The sequence below is a fragment of the Protopterus annectens genome, chromosome 13.part0, assembly GCF_019279795.1.
Source record: "Protopterus annectens isolate FY-2018-M chromosome 13.part0, PAN1.0, whole genome shotgun sequence".
Taxonomy (NCBI): Eukaryota; Metazoa; Chordata; order Ceratodontiformes; family Protopteridae; genus Protopterus; species Protopterus annectens.
The window spans coordinates 1,341,041,478-1,341,056,157 of NC_056747.1; positions in this window are offsets into that span (position 1 = coordinate 1,341,041,478).

Sequence of the window (14,680 nt, forward strand, 5' to 3'; positions counted from 1 at the left end):
ATTTTGAAGACACTGAGGGTATAAATGTATCTCCAAACACCATCATATTGGGTGACTTCAACTACCCGAATATAGAGTGGGAGCATTACTCAAGCCCTAACTTTCTAGCCCAACGGTTCCTGGAGTTCATAAATTCAAATGCCATGGAACAACTAGTCACTGTTCCCACGAGAGGAGAAAATATACTAGATCTCATTATCACAAACATGGGGACAATATGCTCCACACGAAGTATATCCTCATTGGTGAGAGCTGATCATAAACTAATCTCACAGGAAATCCACATGGCGCGCCCACCCTAAACAAAAAACACGACAGTGAAGAACTTCTAAAGCAAACTTCACACTACTCCAAGACTGGTGTGGTATACTTCAAGGCCCCTGAGCCAGTGGAAACCACAACCCAAGCTGCGGAAGCCCTTACAAATGCCTTCTATGAACACCTCCATGACTGCATGGATCAGGCAATCCCAAATAAAACCAAGACTCTTTCCACCAAGGGCAAACGTCCAGTCTGGTGGACCCCAGCCATTAACAAACTTTACAATAAGAGGAGAAAGCTATTACATGATAGAACAAAATCCATAAAAGGGAAGTCACCCCTGATCATTATTAGTAAAAAAATACGAGCACTCATAAAATCATCCAAGGCAAATTTTGAGAGAAAAATTGCCATAGATTCAAAAGACAATCATAAGGCCTTTTTCAGCTATGTTAGAAACCTGGGTGGAAACTCCCAGATATGCTCAGAATTAGTCCAAAATGATACAAAAATCACTGAACCCACTGACATTGCCAACATACTGGCAGACAGGTTCAGTGCAAACTCACCCCTATCCAAAGGAGAGACAACTATCCCAGCGGAGTGTAGCCTCCCAGACATCTCAAATGCGCAGGTGAAAGCTGCTCTCTAAAGCTAAAACACAGCATCAATGGGGACCGATGGTGTCCGGCTGTGTGCTACATGAGCTCAATGAGGAACTAAACCCGCACATAAGGCAGCTGTTTAATCTCAGCCTTACCACAGGATACGTGCCCAAGGAGTGGCGTACGGCAACTGTGGTCCCACTCCACAAAGGCGGTGCCTCTATGGACCCTGGTAATTACCGCCCCATAAGCTTAACAAGTCTAGTCTGCAAAGCTATGGAGAGGATCATAATGGAGCTCATAAACAAAGATATAGGGGACTTGCAGACATTGGACCCGACCCAGTTTGGCTTTGTCAAGGGCAGATCATGCCTTTTGAACTTGGTCGACTTCTTCAAAACAGTCACCAAGGCCATTGATGAGGGAAAGGCAGTCCATACAGCCTACCTTGACCTTGCAAAAGCTTTCGACACAATACCCCACTTGGGTATTATAGAAAAACGTACTAGCTTAAATGTAAACCCATATGTCACAAGATGGGTTGCAAACTGGCTTAAGGACAGAACCCACAGGGTTAGAGTTGCTGGCACTATGTCAGACTCCAAGCCAGTCACAAGTGATGTCCCACAGGGCTCGGTCCTTGGCCTCCTATTGTTTGGCATCTACTTCTCAGAAGTACAGGCCAACATAGGAGGACTTTGACTGACAAAGTTTGCAGATGACTGCAAACTGGGCACCATAGTGGAAAGTGCATCGGACACGGATATCCTTCAGAGGGGACTCACGGAAACTGATAGCTGGTGCCAGAGCCATGGCCTGAAGTTAAACGCCAAAAAATGTATAGTCATACCCTTCGGGAAAAACAAGGTAACCCCAAGCTACCATATAGGTGGCAATCCACTAAGCACAGAAGAGGTTATCAGGGACCTGGAGACCCAGGTTGAAAGTGGCCTTTCTTTTCACACTCACGTTGCTAAAGTGGTTAGAAAGACCTTCTACATTGCCCACCCGATCATGAAGGGATTCACATCCAGATCTAGTGAGGTCATTGTTCCCCTGTACTCTTCACTTATCAGACCAATGATCGAGTACAATGCCCCATTCAGGATGTATCTCACCCGACACCTGCAGCAATTGGAGAGACCCCAAAAGTTCCTCACCAAAAGGATAAAGGGACTCCAAAATCTGTCATATGCTGCCAGATTGAAGAAACTCCAGCTCTATTCAGTCACATACCGTCTGCTCAGAGGTGACCTGTGCTTGACATACAAGGCCATGTCCAACCCGGAATTAATGGACATGCTCCACCTCAAAAAATCCAAATCCACCAGAACCACTACAGCAAGTGACTTAAACCTTAGCATGGATATAAATAGGACGTGCTGGAGGGATAAATTTATCACTCAGAGACTCCCTATGCTGTGGAATAAAATCCCGGTCCATATGAGGCAGAGCACCTCGCTGGCTCTGTTCAAGAGAAATCTTGACCTGTGGATGGGAGATCATAGGTTTACCCCGGGAATCATCTCTGTGTCACTGGCGTAAGCCACAATACATTGGGTTAGGCTTATAAATGCCTTAGGGCAGATAGCCTAGTATAAACCTATGAACCTATGAACCTATATCCTACCTCCTATGTAGACTAGCCATGTCAGAAAGGGGGAATTATATCCTACCTCCTATGCAGACTAGCAGTGTTATCAAGGGGGAAATTATATCCTTCCCCCTATGTAGACTGAGGGAATTATATCCTACCTCCTATGCAGAGTGATGGTGTTAGCAATTGAGCATTATATCCTACCTTCTATGCAGACTGGCCATATCAGGAAGGGGGAATTATATCCTACCTCCTATGCAGAATAGCCATGTTAGCAAGGGGGAATTATATCCTACCTCCTATGCAGACTAGCTGTGTTATCAAGGGGGAATTATATCCCACCTCCTATACAGAATAGCCTTTCGGCAAGGGGGAATTATATCCTACCTCTGATGCAGAATAATCATGTTACAAAGGGGGAATTACATCCTACCATATTTGTATCATCACCTATGTAACACTTCTACTTCCACCTCCAACAAACCCACCAACAAAAACCACAAAAGTTCTTGTCAAGCATTAACAAACTAGTCCAGCCAGGTGACTCTAAAACCCCTGTCCCATCAGGTATCACCCATAACAACCCTAAGCAAATTGCTGATGCCTTTAATAATTACTTTACTGAAGCCATCCAAATTCTAGCTAATACATTACCACCTATTAGTACTTCATTGTTAAATACCCCTAACAACCCAGTTCCCACTTTTCATATACAACCTGTACCCACTTCCCTTATTTGCAACTTCCTTCAAAAACTCAAACCATGCACTCCTTCTGCTGACTGCCTACCAGCAGAATACCTGCATATTGCAGCTAAAGCCATTGCCTCTCCCATGTCCATCCTTATAAATAGAACTATTACAGAAAGCACAATCCCTTCCATATTTAAAGTCTCCCACATTGTCCCTCTACATAAAGGTGGGTCAGCCACTGACCTTTCCAACTTTCGTCCAATTGCCTTACTCTCTCCAATAGGCAAAACAATGGAAACATGCATCCACCAACAACTCCTTGACCACCTTCTCCATAGTAATTTACTTGCTAACTGCCAACACGGTTTTAGACCATTCCATAGCACAACAACTGCCTTGCTATCCTTTTCTGACTGTATAAACAAAAATTGTAACATTAACTCTCTTTCCTCTGCAATATTTATCAACCTTTCAAAAGCCTTCAATATGGTTAATCATCACCTGCTTATCGATGTACTAAAAGCCCTCTCACTCAACCCACAAGCACTACTTTGGTTTAAATATTATTTAGAAAACAGGCAGCAAGCTGTACTCTGGAACAATAATCTTTCCACACCCCTGCCTGTGAACATTGGAGTACACCAAGGCTCTATTCTAGGCCCTCTTCTCTTTTTAATATTTATTAATTATCTAAATACCACAATTCCTCAAGCCACCTGCATTCAATATGCAGATGACTCAACTTTAATATGTTCAGCCAAGTCCATAACCTCATCTCGAGACCCTTACCCAGTCAGTATTTAACATTGTAGAAAATTGGTTTATGGAACACTGCCTCCTCCTGAACCCTAAAAAAACTAAATTACTGCTCTTTGCTCCTGCTCAAAAGTCAACACAAATTCACTTCACAATAACCTCTAATAATGGAACTAGCATCTCCCCTGACACTACCACCCGTCTCCTGGGAATAACAACTGACAACAACCTTAGCTGTGATGATCATATCAATGCTACCATAAAATCTGTTAACAAAAAACTAGGCTCCCTTTATAAAATCAAGCCTTTCCTTAACCAAACAGCTAGAACCACTATTCCTCAAACCCGCCGGATCTCTACCCTATTCTATGCTTCTGCCATATATACCAATCTATCTAAAAACAACATTAACAAACTAGCAACCAGCTATAACAACATAGCCAGATTCGTCACTGGCACCCCCTATCGAACTCACCACTGTATCATCCTCAAACAACTCCAAAACCATCTACTTTGCCAACAACTTGTTAGCACCCAAAAGATCCTCTACCACCCTAATAATACCCCAATACTCACTAATCTGATTACTCCGTATAAAAATCTGGCTACATTACGCTCAGCTAATAGGCTTTTAGTTTCGACCATTAAATCCAACAACAAAGCTGGGCCTCGCTTTTCACCAGCACAGTGGGAAAAAATTGGAACCAGCTTCCAAGTGAACTCTCAACTCATGCATCCTGAATGCTTTTTAAAAAACATCTCAAAGAACATCTTAAAATACATTAGCTTTGTCCCTGCTCCAACCCTAACTGATACCTCAGTGCCCCATCTTACACTCACTTTACTTCTCTGTTCTACTACTATATGCTAATTACCTGTAATAACAAGTAAACCAACCTCATTTTAGAATAAAAAAAATATATATTTTTATCAATCTCCATACTGTTTCCTATATATTTATATATATGTTTCTCTTTTTTTTTCTCTCATATGTTGTTTATTCTCAGTATTTTTATTAGCTTAATCCTACTATAAGATTCTATACTAGCCTCTCTCATGTACAGTCTGAATAATGTATTATAACTCTTGTTACTATTGCATATAATGTATTATTTGTCACTGCTAATGCTTGGAGCTTTTCTCCCCGGGCCTCTACTGAAAATGGACATATATCCTGTTAGACTAGCCCGGTCAACAAATGTAAAATAAATAAAATAAATGTAGAATAGCAGGATTAGCAAGGGGATATTATATCTAAACTCCTATGCAGACTAGCTGTGTTATAAAGGGCAAATTATATCCTACCCCCTATGCACAATAGCCATGATAGCAAGTGGGAATCATATCCTTGCCCCTATGCAGACTAGCCATGTCAGCAAGGGGGAATTATATCCTACCTCCTGTGCAGAATTGCTTTGTTAGCATGGGGGGAATTATATCCTGCACCCTATGCAGGCTAGCCATGTCAGCAAGTGGGAATTGTATCTTACCTGCTATGCAGAATAGCCATGTTAACAAGGGGGAATTATAACCTACCTCCTATGCATACAAGTTATGTTATCAAGGGGGAATTATATCCTACCTCCCATACAAAATATCGGTGTTAGCAAGGGGGAATTATATCCTACCTACTTTGCAGTCTGGGGAATTATATCCTAACTCCTATATATAATATCTATGTTAGCAAGGGGGATTTATAACCTACCTCCTATGCAGACTAGCAGTATAGCAATCTTGGCATTATATCCTACCTGCTATGCAGACTAGCCATGTCAGCAAGGGGGAATTATATCCTACCTCCTGTGCAGAATTGCTATGTTAGCATGGGGGGAATTATATCCTGCACCCTATGCAGGCTAGCCATGTCAGCAAGTGGGAATTGTATCTTACCTGCTATGCAGAATAGCCATGTTAACAAGGGGGAATTATATCCTACCTCCTATGCATACAAGTTATGTTATCAAGGGGGAATTATATCCTACCTCCCATACAGAATATCGGTGTTAGCAAGGGGGAATTATATCCTACCTACTTTGCAGTCTGGGGAATTATATCCTAACTCCTCTATATAATATCTATGTTAGCAAGGGGGATTTATAACCTACCTCCTATGCAGACTAGCAGTGTTAGCAATCTTGGCATTATATCCTACCTGCTATGCAGACTAGCCATGTCAGCAAGGGGGGAATTATATCCTACCTCCTATGCAGACTGGGGGGAATTATATCTGACCGCCTATACAGAATAGCTGTGTTAGCAAGGTGGAATTATGTCCTACCTCCTATGCAGACTACCTGTGTGAGCAAGGGGGAATTAAATCCTACCTCCTATGCAGACACGCATTGTTAGCAAAGGGAAATTATATCTTACCTCCTATGTTGACTTGCAGTGTTAGGAAGGGGGAATTGTGTCCTCCTTCCTATGCAGGCTAGCCATGTCAGCAAGGGGGAATTATATCCTACCTCCAATGCAGACTGGAGGAATTATATCCTACCTCCTATGTGGACTAGCCATTTAAGCAAGGGGGAATTATATCCAATCTCCTATGCAGACTAGGAAAATTATATTCGTCCTCCTATACAGAATAGCTGTGTTAGCAAGGTGGAATTATGTCCTACCTCCTATGCAGACTAGCTGTGTTAGCAAGGGGGTATTATATCCAGGTCTATGTTAAATCAGTGAATGCTTAAAATAGTGAAGGTCGATTTATCGACCCTTTAAGAGTAAAAGCTGCCAATCTCGAAGACACAGAACAGCCGGTCCACAAAAAAAAAAAAATTCAAAACACAAAATAAAGTTGGGGGCTACACCCCCCACACTCCCCGATGTGAGGGACTGTGCCCCCCACAATCCCCTACTTAAATATACCAACTCCAAGATTGCACCACAGTGGAGGAAATGTCAATGTCCTGAAAACGGCCCAGCAATTTTTTTTCCTGGGGAAAAAAAAAACGCTGTTACATTTCTTCGGGATTGTCAGCTTTCGCTCTTAAAGTGTTGATAAATCAGCGTTTGCTATTTTAAGTATTCACTGACTTGATATAGATCCTTATATTCTACCTCCTATGCAGAATAATCATGTTAGGAAGGGTGAATTATATCCTACCTCCTCTGCAGACTGGCCATGTCAGCAAGGGGGAATTATATCCTACCCCCTATGCAGACTAGCCATGTCAGCCAGGGGGAATTAAATCCTACCTCCTACTTAGACTAGCTGATTATATCCTTCCTTCTATGCAGACTAGCCATGTCAGCAAGTGGGGATTATATCCTACCTCCTATGTAGACTAGCAGTGTTAGCAAAGGGGAATTATATCTTGCCTCCTATGCAGGCAAGCCATGTTAGCAAGGGGGGGGGTTATATCCTGCCTCATATGTAGACTAGCACTGTTAGCAAAGGGGAATTATACCCTACCTCCTATGCAAACTAGCCATGTCAGCAAGGGGGGATTATATCCTACCTCCTATGTAGACTAGCTATGTCAGCAAGGGGGAATTATACCCTACCTCCTATGCAGACTAGCAGTGTTATCAAGGAGGGATTATATCCTACCTCCTATGTAGACTAGCACTGTTAGCAAAGGGAGAATTATACGCTACCTCCTATGCAAACTAGCCATGTCAGCAAGGGGGGATTATATCCTGCCTCCTATGTAGACTAGCCATGTCAGCAAGGGGGAATTATACCCTACCTCCTATGCAGACTAGCGTGTTAGCAAGGGGGAATTATATCCTGCCCCCTATGCAGACTAGCCATGTCAACAAGGAGGAACTGTATCTTACCACCTACGCAGACTGACCCTTTCAGATAGGGGGGATTATATCTTTCCTCCTATGCAACCTTGGGGATTATATCCTACCTGCTATACAGAATAGCTATGTTTGTAAGGGTGAATTATATCCTACCTTCTACGCAGACTAGCTGAGTTAGAAATCAGGAATTATATTCTACCGCATTTGCAGATGGGGGAATTATCTCATACCTCCTACTCAGACTAACAGTGTTAGGAATTGGAAATTATATCCTACCTCCTATGCAGACTACTTGTGTAAGCAGGGGGGAATTATACCCTACCTCCTGGCCAAATGGGGAATTATGGTCTACCTTCTATGCAGACTAGCTGGGTCAGCAATTGGGAATTAAATCCTACCTTCTACGCAGACTAGCTGATTATATCCTACCTTCTATGCAGACTAGCCATGTCAGCACGGGGGGGATTATATCCTACCTCCTATGTAGACTAGCAGTGTTAGCAAAGGGGAATTATATCTTACCTCCTATGCAGACAAGTCATGTTAGCAAGCGGGGGTTATATCCTACCCCCTTATGTAGACTAGCACTGTTAGCAAAGGGGAATTATACCCTACCTCCTATGCAAACTAGCCATGTCTGCAAGGGGGGATTATATCCTACCTCCTATGTAGACTAGCAGTGTTAGCAAAGGGGAATTATATCTTACCTCCTATGCAGACAAGTCATGTTAGCAAGGGGGGGGTTATATCCTACCTCCTATGTAGACTAGCACTGTTAGCAAAGGGGAATTATACCCTACCTCCTATGCAAACTAGCCATGTCTGCAAGGGGGGATTATAGCCTGCCTCCTATGTATACTAGCTATGTCAGCAAGGGGGAATTATACCCTACCTCCTATGCAGACTAGCAGTGTTATCAAGGGGGAATTATATCCTACCTCCTATGCAGACTAGCTGTGTTATCGAGGGGGAATTATATCCTACCTCCTATACAGAATAGCAGTCTTAGCAAGTTGGAATTACATCCAGGAGCAGCCTTAGGTCAACTGGTGCCCTAGGCAAAAGTGCACCATGGCACCCCCCAACACACCATCCAGTGCCCCCATCCTGGTCTACCTACACCAAATAAATACTGGAAAAGTGCCCCTACTAAAGCGGTGCCCTAGGCGGCCACCTAGTTGGCCTATGCCTAAGGCCAGCTATGATTACATCCTGCCTCGTATGCAGAATATCCATGTCAGCAAGGTGGAATTATGTCTTACCTCCTAAACAGACTAGGTGTGTTAGCAAGCTGGTATTATATCCGGGTCTATGTTAAATCAGGGAATGCTAAAAATAACAACGTTGATTTATCAACCCTTTAAGAGCGAAAGCTGACAATCTCAAAGACACGGAAGAGCTGGTCCGCAAAAAAAAAAAAAAAAAAAAAAAAAAGTTCATCCTCGCTACTTAAATATACCAACTCTGAGATCGCACCACAGTGATGGAAATGGCAAAGTCCCAAGAATGGCCCAGCAATTTTTTTTCCCTAGGAAAAAAATTGCTGTTCTGTTTCTTCGGGATTGTCAGCTTTCACTCTTAAATGGTTGATAAATCAGCATTAGCTATTTTAAGCGCTCGCTGATTTAATATAGACCTTAAAATATCCTACCTCCTATGCAGAATAATCATGTTACAAGGGGGAATTATATCCTACCTCATCTGCAGACTAGGAGAATTATATTCTAACTTCAATGCAGACTAGCCTTTCAGCAAGGGGGAATTATATCGTACCTCCTATGCAGACCAGCCTTTCAGCAAGGGGGAATTATATCCTACCTCATCTGCAGACTAGCCTTTCAGCAAGGGGGAATTATATCCTACCTCCTATGCAGACTAGCCTTTCAGCAAGGGGGAATTATATCCTACCTCCTATGCAGACTAACTGAGTTGGCAATCAGGAATTTTATTCTACCGCATTTGCAGACAGGGGAATTATCTCATACCTCCTACTCAGACTAACAGTGTTAGGAATCAGAAATTATATCCTACCTCCTATGCAGACTACCTGTGTTAGCAGGGGGTGAATTATATCCTACCTCCTGGCCGACTGGGGAATTATGGCCTACCTCCTATGGACACTAATTGGGTCAGCAATTGGGAATTAAATCCTACCTCCTATGCAGAATAGCTGATTATATCCTACCTCCTATGCAGACTAGCCATGTCAGCAAGTGGGGATTATATCCTAGCTCCTATGTAGACTAGCATTGTTAACAAAGGGGAATTATATCTTACCTCCTATGCAGACTAGCCATGTTAGCAATGGGTATTATATCCTACCTCCTATGTAGACTAGCCTTGTTAGCAAGGGAGAATTATATCCTACCTCCTATGTAGACTACCCTTGTTAGCAAGGGGGGATTATATCCTACCTCCTATGTAGACTAGCCATGACAGCAAGGGGGGATTATATCCTACCTCCTATGCAGACTAGCTGTGTTATCATGGGAGAATTATATCCTACCTCCTATGCAGACTAGATGTGTTATCAAGGGGGAATTATATCCTACCTCCTATGCAGACTGGCCATATCAGGAAGCGGGAAGTATATCCTACCTCCTATACAGAATAGTAGTGTTAGCAAGCTGGAATTACATCCTAGCTCCTATGCAGAATAGCCATGTCAGCAAGGTGGAATTATGTCCTACATCCTTAATAGACTAGGTGTGTTAGCACGTTGGTATTATATCTGGGTCTATGTTAAATCAGGGAATGCTAAAAATAATAACGTTGATTTATCGACCCTTTAAGAGTGAAAGCTGACAATCTCGAAAACACAGAAGGGCTGGTCCACAAAAAATAAATAAATAAGTTCAAAACACAAAATAAAATTGGGGTTTTCACCCGCGCTACTTAAATATACCAACTCTGAGATCGCACCTCAGTGATGAAAATGGCAACGTCCCAAAAACAGCCCAGCAATTTTTTTCCCTGGGAAAAAAATTGCTGTTCCGTTTCTTCGGGATTGCCAGCTTTCACTCTTAAATCGTTCATAAATCAGCATTCGCTATTTTAAGCATTTGCTGAATTAATATAGACCTTAAAATATCCTAACTCCTATGCAGAATAATCATGTTACAAGGGAGAATTATATCCTGCCTCATCTGCAGACTGGGAGAATTAATATTCTAACTCCTATGCAGACTAGCCTTTCAGCAAGGGGGAATTATATCCTACCTCCTATGCAGACTAGCCATGTTACAAGGGGGAATTATATCCTACCTCCTATGCAGACTAGCCTTGTTAGCAAGGAGTAATTATATCCTACCTCCTATGCAGACTAGTCTTTCAGCAAGGGGGAATTTTATCCTACCTCCTATGCAGACTAGCCATGTTAACAAGGGGGAATTATATCCTACCTCCTATGCAGACTAGCCATGTTACAAGGGGGAATTATATCCTACCTCCTATGCAGACTAGCCTTGTTAGCAAGGAGTAATTATATCCTAACTCCTATGCAGACTAGTCTTTCAGCAAGGGGGAATTATATCCTACCTACTATGCAGACTAGCCATGTTAGTAAGTGGGAATTATATCCTACCACCTATGTAGAATAGCAGTGTTAGTAAGGGGGTATTATATCTTACCTCTTATGCAGACTAGCTGTGTTATAAAGGGCAAATTATATCCTACCCCCTGTGCACAATAGCCATGATAGCAAGGGGGAATTATATCCTAGCCCCTATGCAGGCTAGCCATGTCAGCAAGGGGGAATTGTATCTTACCTGCTATGCAGAATAACCATGTTAGCAAGGGGGAATGATATCATACCTCCTATGCATAAAAGTTATGCTTTCAAGGGGGAATTATATCCTACCTCCTTTGCATTCTGGGGGAATCATATCCTACCACCTATATAGAATATCTATGTTAGCAAGGGGGATTTATAACCTACCTCCTATGCAGACTAGCAGTGTTAGCAATTTGGCATTATATCCTACCTGCCATGCAGACTAGCCATGTCAGCAAGGGGGAATTATATCCTGCCCTCTATGCAGTCTGGGGGGAATTATATCCTACCTCTAATGCAGACTAGCCATGTTAGCGAGGGGGAATTACATCCTACCTCCTATGCAGACTGGCCGTGTTAGCAAGGGGGAATTATATCCTACCTCCTATTCAGAATAGCCATGTTGGCAAGAGGGAATTATATCCTACCTCTAATGCATCTAGCCATGTTAGTGAGGGGGAATTATATCCTACCTCCTATGCAGACTAGCCTTGCTAGCAAGGGGGAATTACATCCTACCTCCTGTGTAGACTAGCCATGTTAGCAAGGGGGAATTATATCCCACCTCCTATGCAGACTAGCCTTGCTAGCAAGGGGGAGTTATACCTACCTCCTATGCAGAGTAGCCATGTTAGCAAGGGGGGATTATATACTACCTCCTAAGCAGACTAGAATTGTTAGCAAGAGGAAATTATATCCTACCTCCTATGCAGACTAAGGGGAATTATATCTGACCTCCTATACAGAATAGCTATGTTAGCAAGGTGGAACTATGTCCTTCCTCCTATACAGACTAGCTGTGTGAGCAAGTGGGAATTATATCTTACCTCCTATGCAGAATAGCCATGTCAGCAAGGGGGGATTATATCCTACCTCCTATGCAGACTATCATTGTTAGCAAAGGGGAATTATATCTTTCCTCCTATGTCGACTTGCAGTGTTAGGAAGGGGGAATTGTATCCTTCTTCCTATGCAGACTAGCCATGTCAGTAAGGGGGAATTATATCCTACCTCCTTTGCAGAATAGCATGTCAGCAAGGGGGAATTATATCCTACCTCCAATGCAGACTGGGGGAATTCTATCCTACCTCCTATGTGGACTAGCCATTTAAGCAAGGGGGAATTATATCCTATCTGCTATGCAGACTATTGGAATTATATCTGACCTCCTATACAGAATAGCTGTTTTAGCAAGGTGGAATTATGCCCTACCCCCTATGCAGACTAGCTGTGTTAGCAAGGGGGTATTATATCCATGTCTATGTTAAATCAGCGAACTCTTAAAATAGTGAAGGTTGATTTATCGACCCTTTAAGAACAAAAGCTGACAATCTTGAAGACACAGAACAGCTGGTCCACAAAAAAAAAAAATTTCAAAACACAAAATAAAGTTGGGGGCTTCACCCCCACACTTCCCGATGTGGGGGCCCCCACCCCCACCCCCCTACTTAAATACACCAACTTCAAGATTGCACTACAGTGGAGAAAATGTCAAAGTCCCAAAAAAGGCCCAGCAATTTTTTTCCTTGGGAAAAAAAAAATCACTGTTCCGTTTCTTTGGAATTGTCAACTTTTGCTCTTAAAGGGTTGATAAATCAGCGTTCACTATTTTAAGTATTCACTGATTTGATATAGATCCTTATATCCTATCTCCTAAGCAGAATAATCATTTTATTAAGGAGGAATTATATCCTAACTCCTATGCAGACTGTCCATGTCAGCAAGGGTGAATTATATCCTACTTCCTATGCAGATTAGCCATGTCAGCCAGGGGGAATTATATCCTACCTCCTGTGCAGACTAGCATGTTAGCAAGTGGGAATTATATCCTGCCCCCTTTGCAGACTAGCCATGTCAGCAAGGTGGAATTATATACTACCTGCTATGCAGTCTAGTGTGTTAGCAAGGGGGAGTTATATCCTGCCCCCTATGCAGACTAGCCATGTCAGCAAGGAGGAATTATATCTTACCACCTATGCAGACTGGTCGTGTCAGATAGGGGTAATTATATCTTGCCTCCCATGCAACCTTGGGGATTATATCCTACCTCTTATACAGAATAGCTATGTTTGTAAGGGTGAATTATATCCTACCTCTTATGCAGATTAACCGTTTTAGCAATTGGCATTATATCCTACCTCCTATGCAGACTAACTGAGTTGGCAATCAGGAATTTTATTCTACCACGTTTGCAGACAGGGGAATTATCTCATACTTCCTACTCAGACTAACAGTGTTAGGAATCGGAAATTATGTCCTACCTCCTATGCAGACTACCTGTGTTAGCAGTGGGGAATTATACCCTACCTCCTGGCTGACTGGGGAATTATGGCCTACCTCCTATGCAGACTAGCTGGGTCAGCAACTGGGAATTAAATCCTACCTCCTACGCAGACTAGCTGATTATATCCTATCTTCTGTGCAGACTATCCATATCAGCAAGGGGGGATTATATCCTTCCTCCTATGTAGACTAGCAGTGTTAGCAAAGGGGAATTATATCTTGCCACCTATGCAGACAAGTCATGTTAGCAAGGGGGGAGGTTATATCCTACCTCCTATGTAGACTAGCACTGTTAGCAAAGGGGAATTATACCCTACCTCCTATGCACACTAGCCATGTCAGCAAGGGGGGGTTATATCCTTCCTCCTATGTAGACTAGCACTGTTAGCAAAGGGGAATTATACCCTATCTCCTATGCAAACTAGCCATGTCAGCAAGGGGGGATTATATCCTACCTCCTATGTAGACTAGCCATGACAGCAAGGGGGGATTATATCCTGCCTCCTATGTAGACTAGCCATGTCAGCAAGGGGGAATTATATCCTACCTCCTATGTAGACTAGCAGTGTTAGCAAAGGGGAATTATATCTTACCTCCTATGCAAACTAGCCAAGTCAGACAGGGGGAATTATGTTCTACCTCCTATTCAAACTGGCCGTATCAGCAATAGGGATTTATATCCTACCTCCTATGCAGAATAGCGAGTTAGCAAGGGGGAATTATATCCTACCTCCTATGCAGACTAGCCATATCCAGAAGGGGGAATTATATCCTACCTCCTATGCAGGCTAGCCATGTTAGCAAAGGGGGGGATTATATCCTACCTCCTATGCAGAATTGCCATGTTAGCAAGGGGGATTTATAACCTACCTCCTATGCAGACTAGCAGTGTTAGCAATTTGGCATTATATCCTACCTGCTAGGCAGACTGAGGTAATTGTATCCTACCTCCTATGCAGAA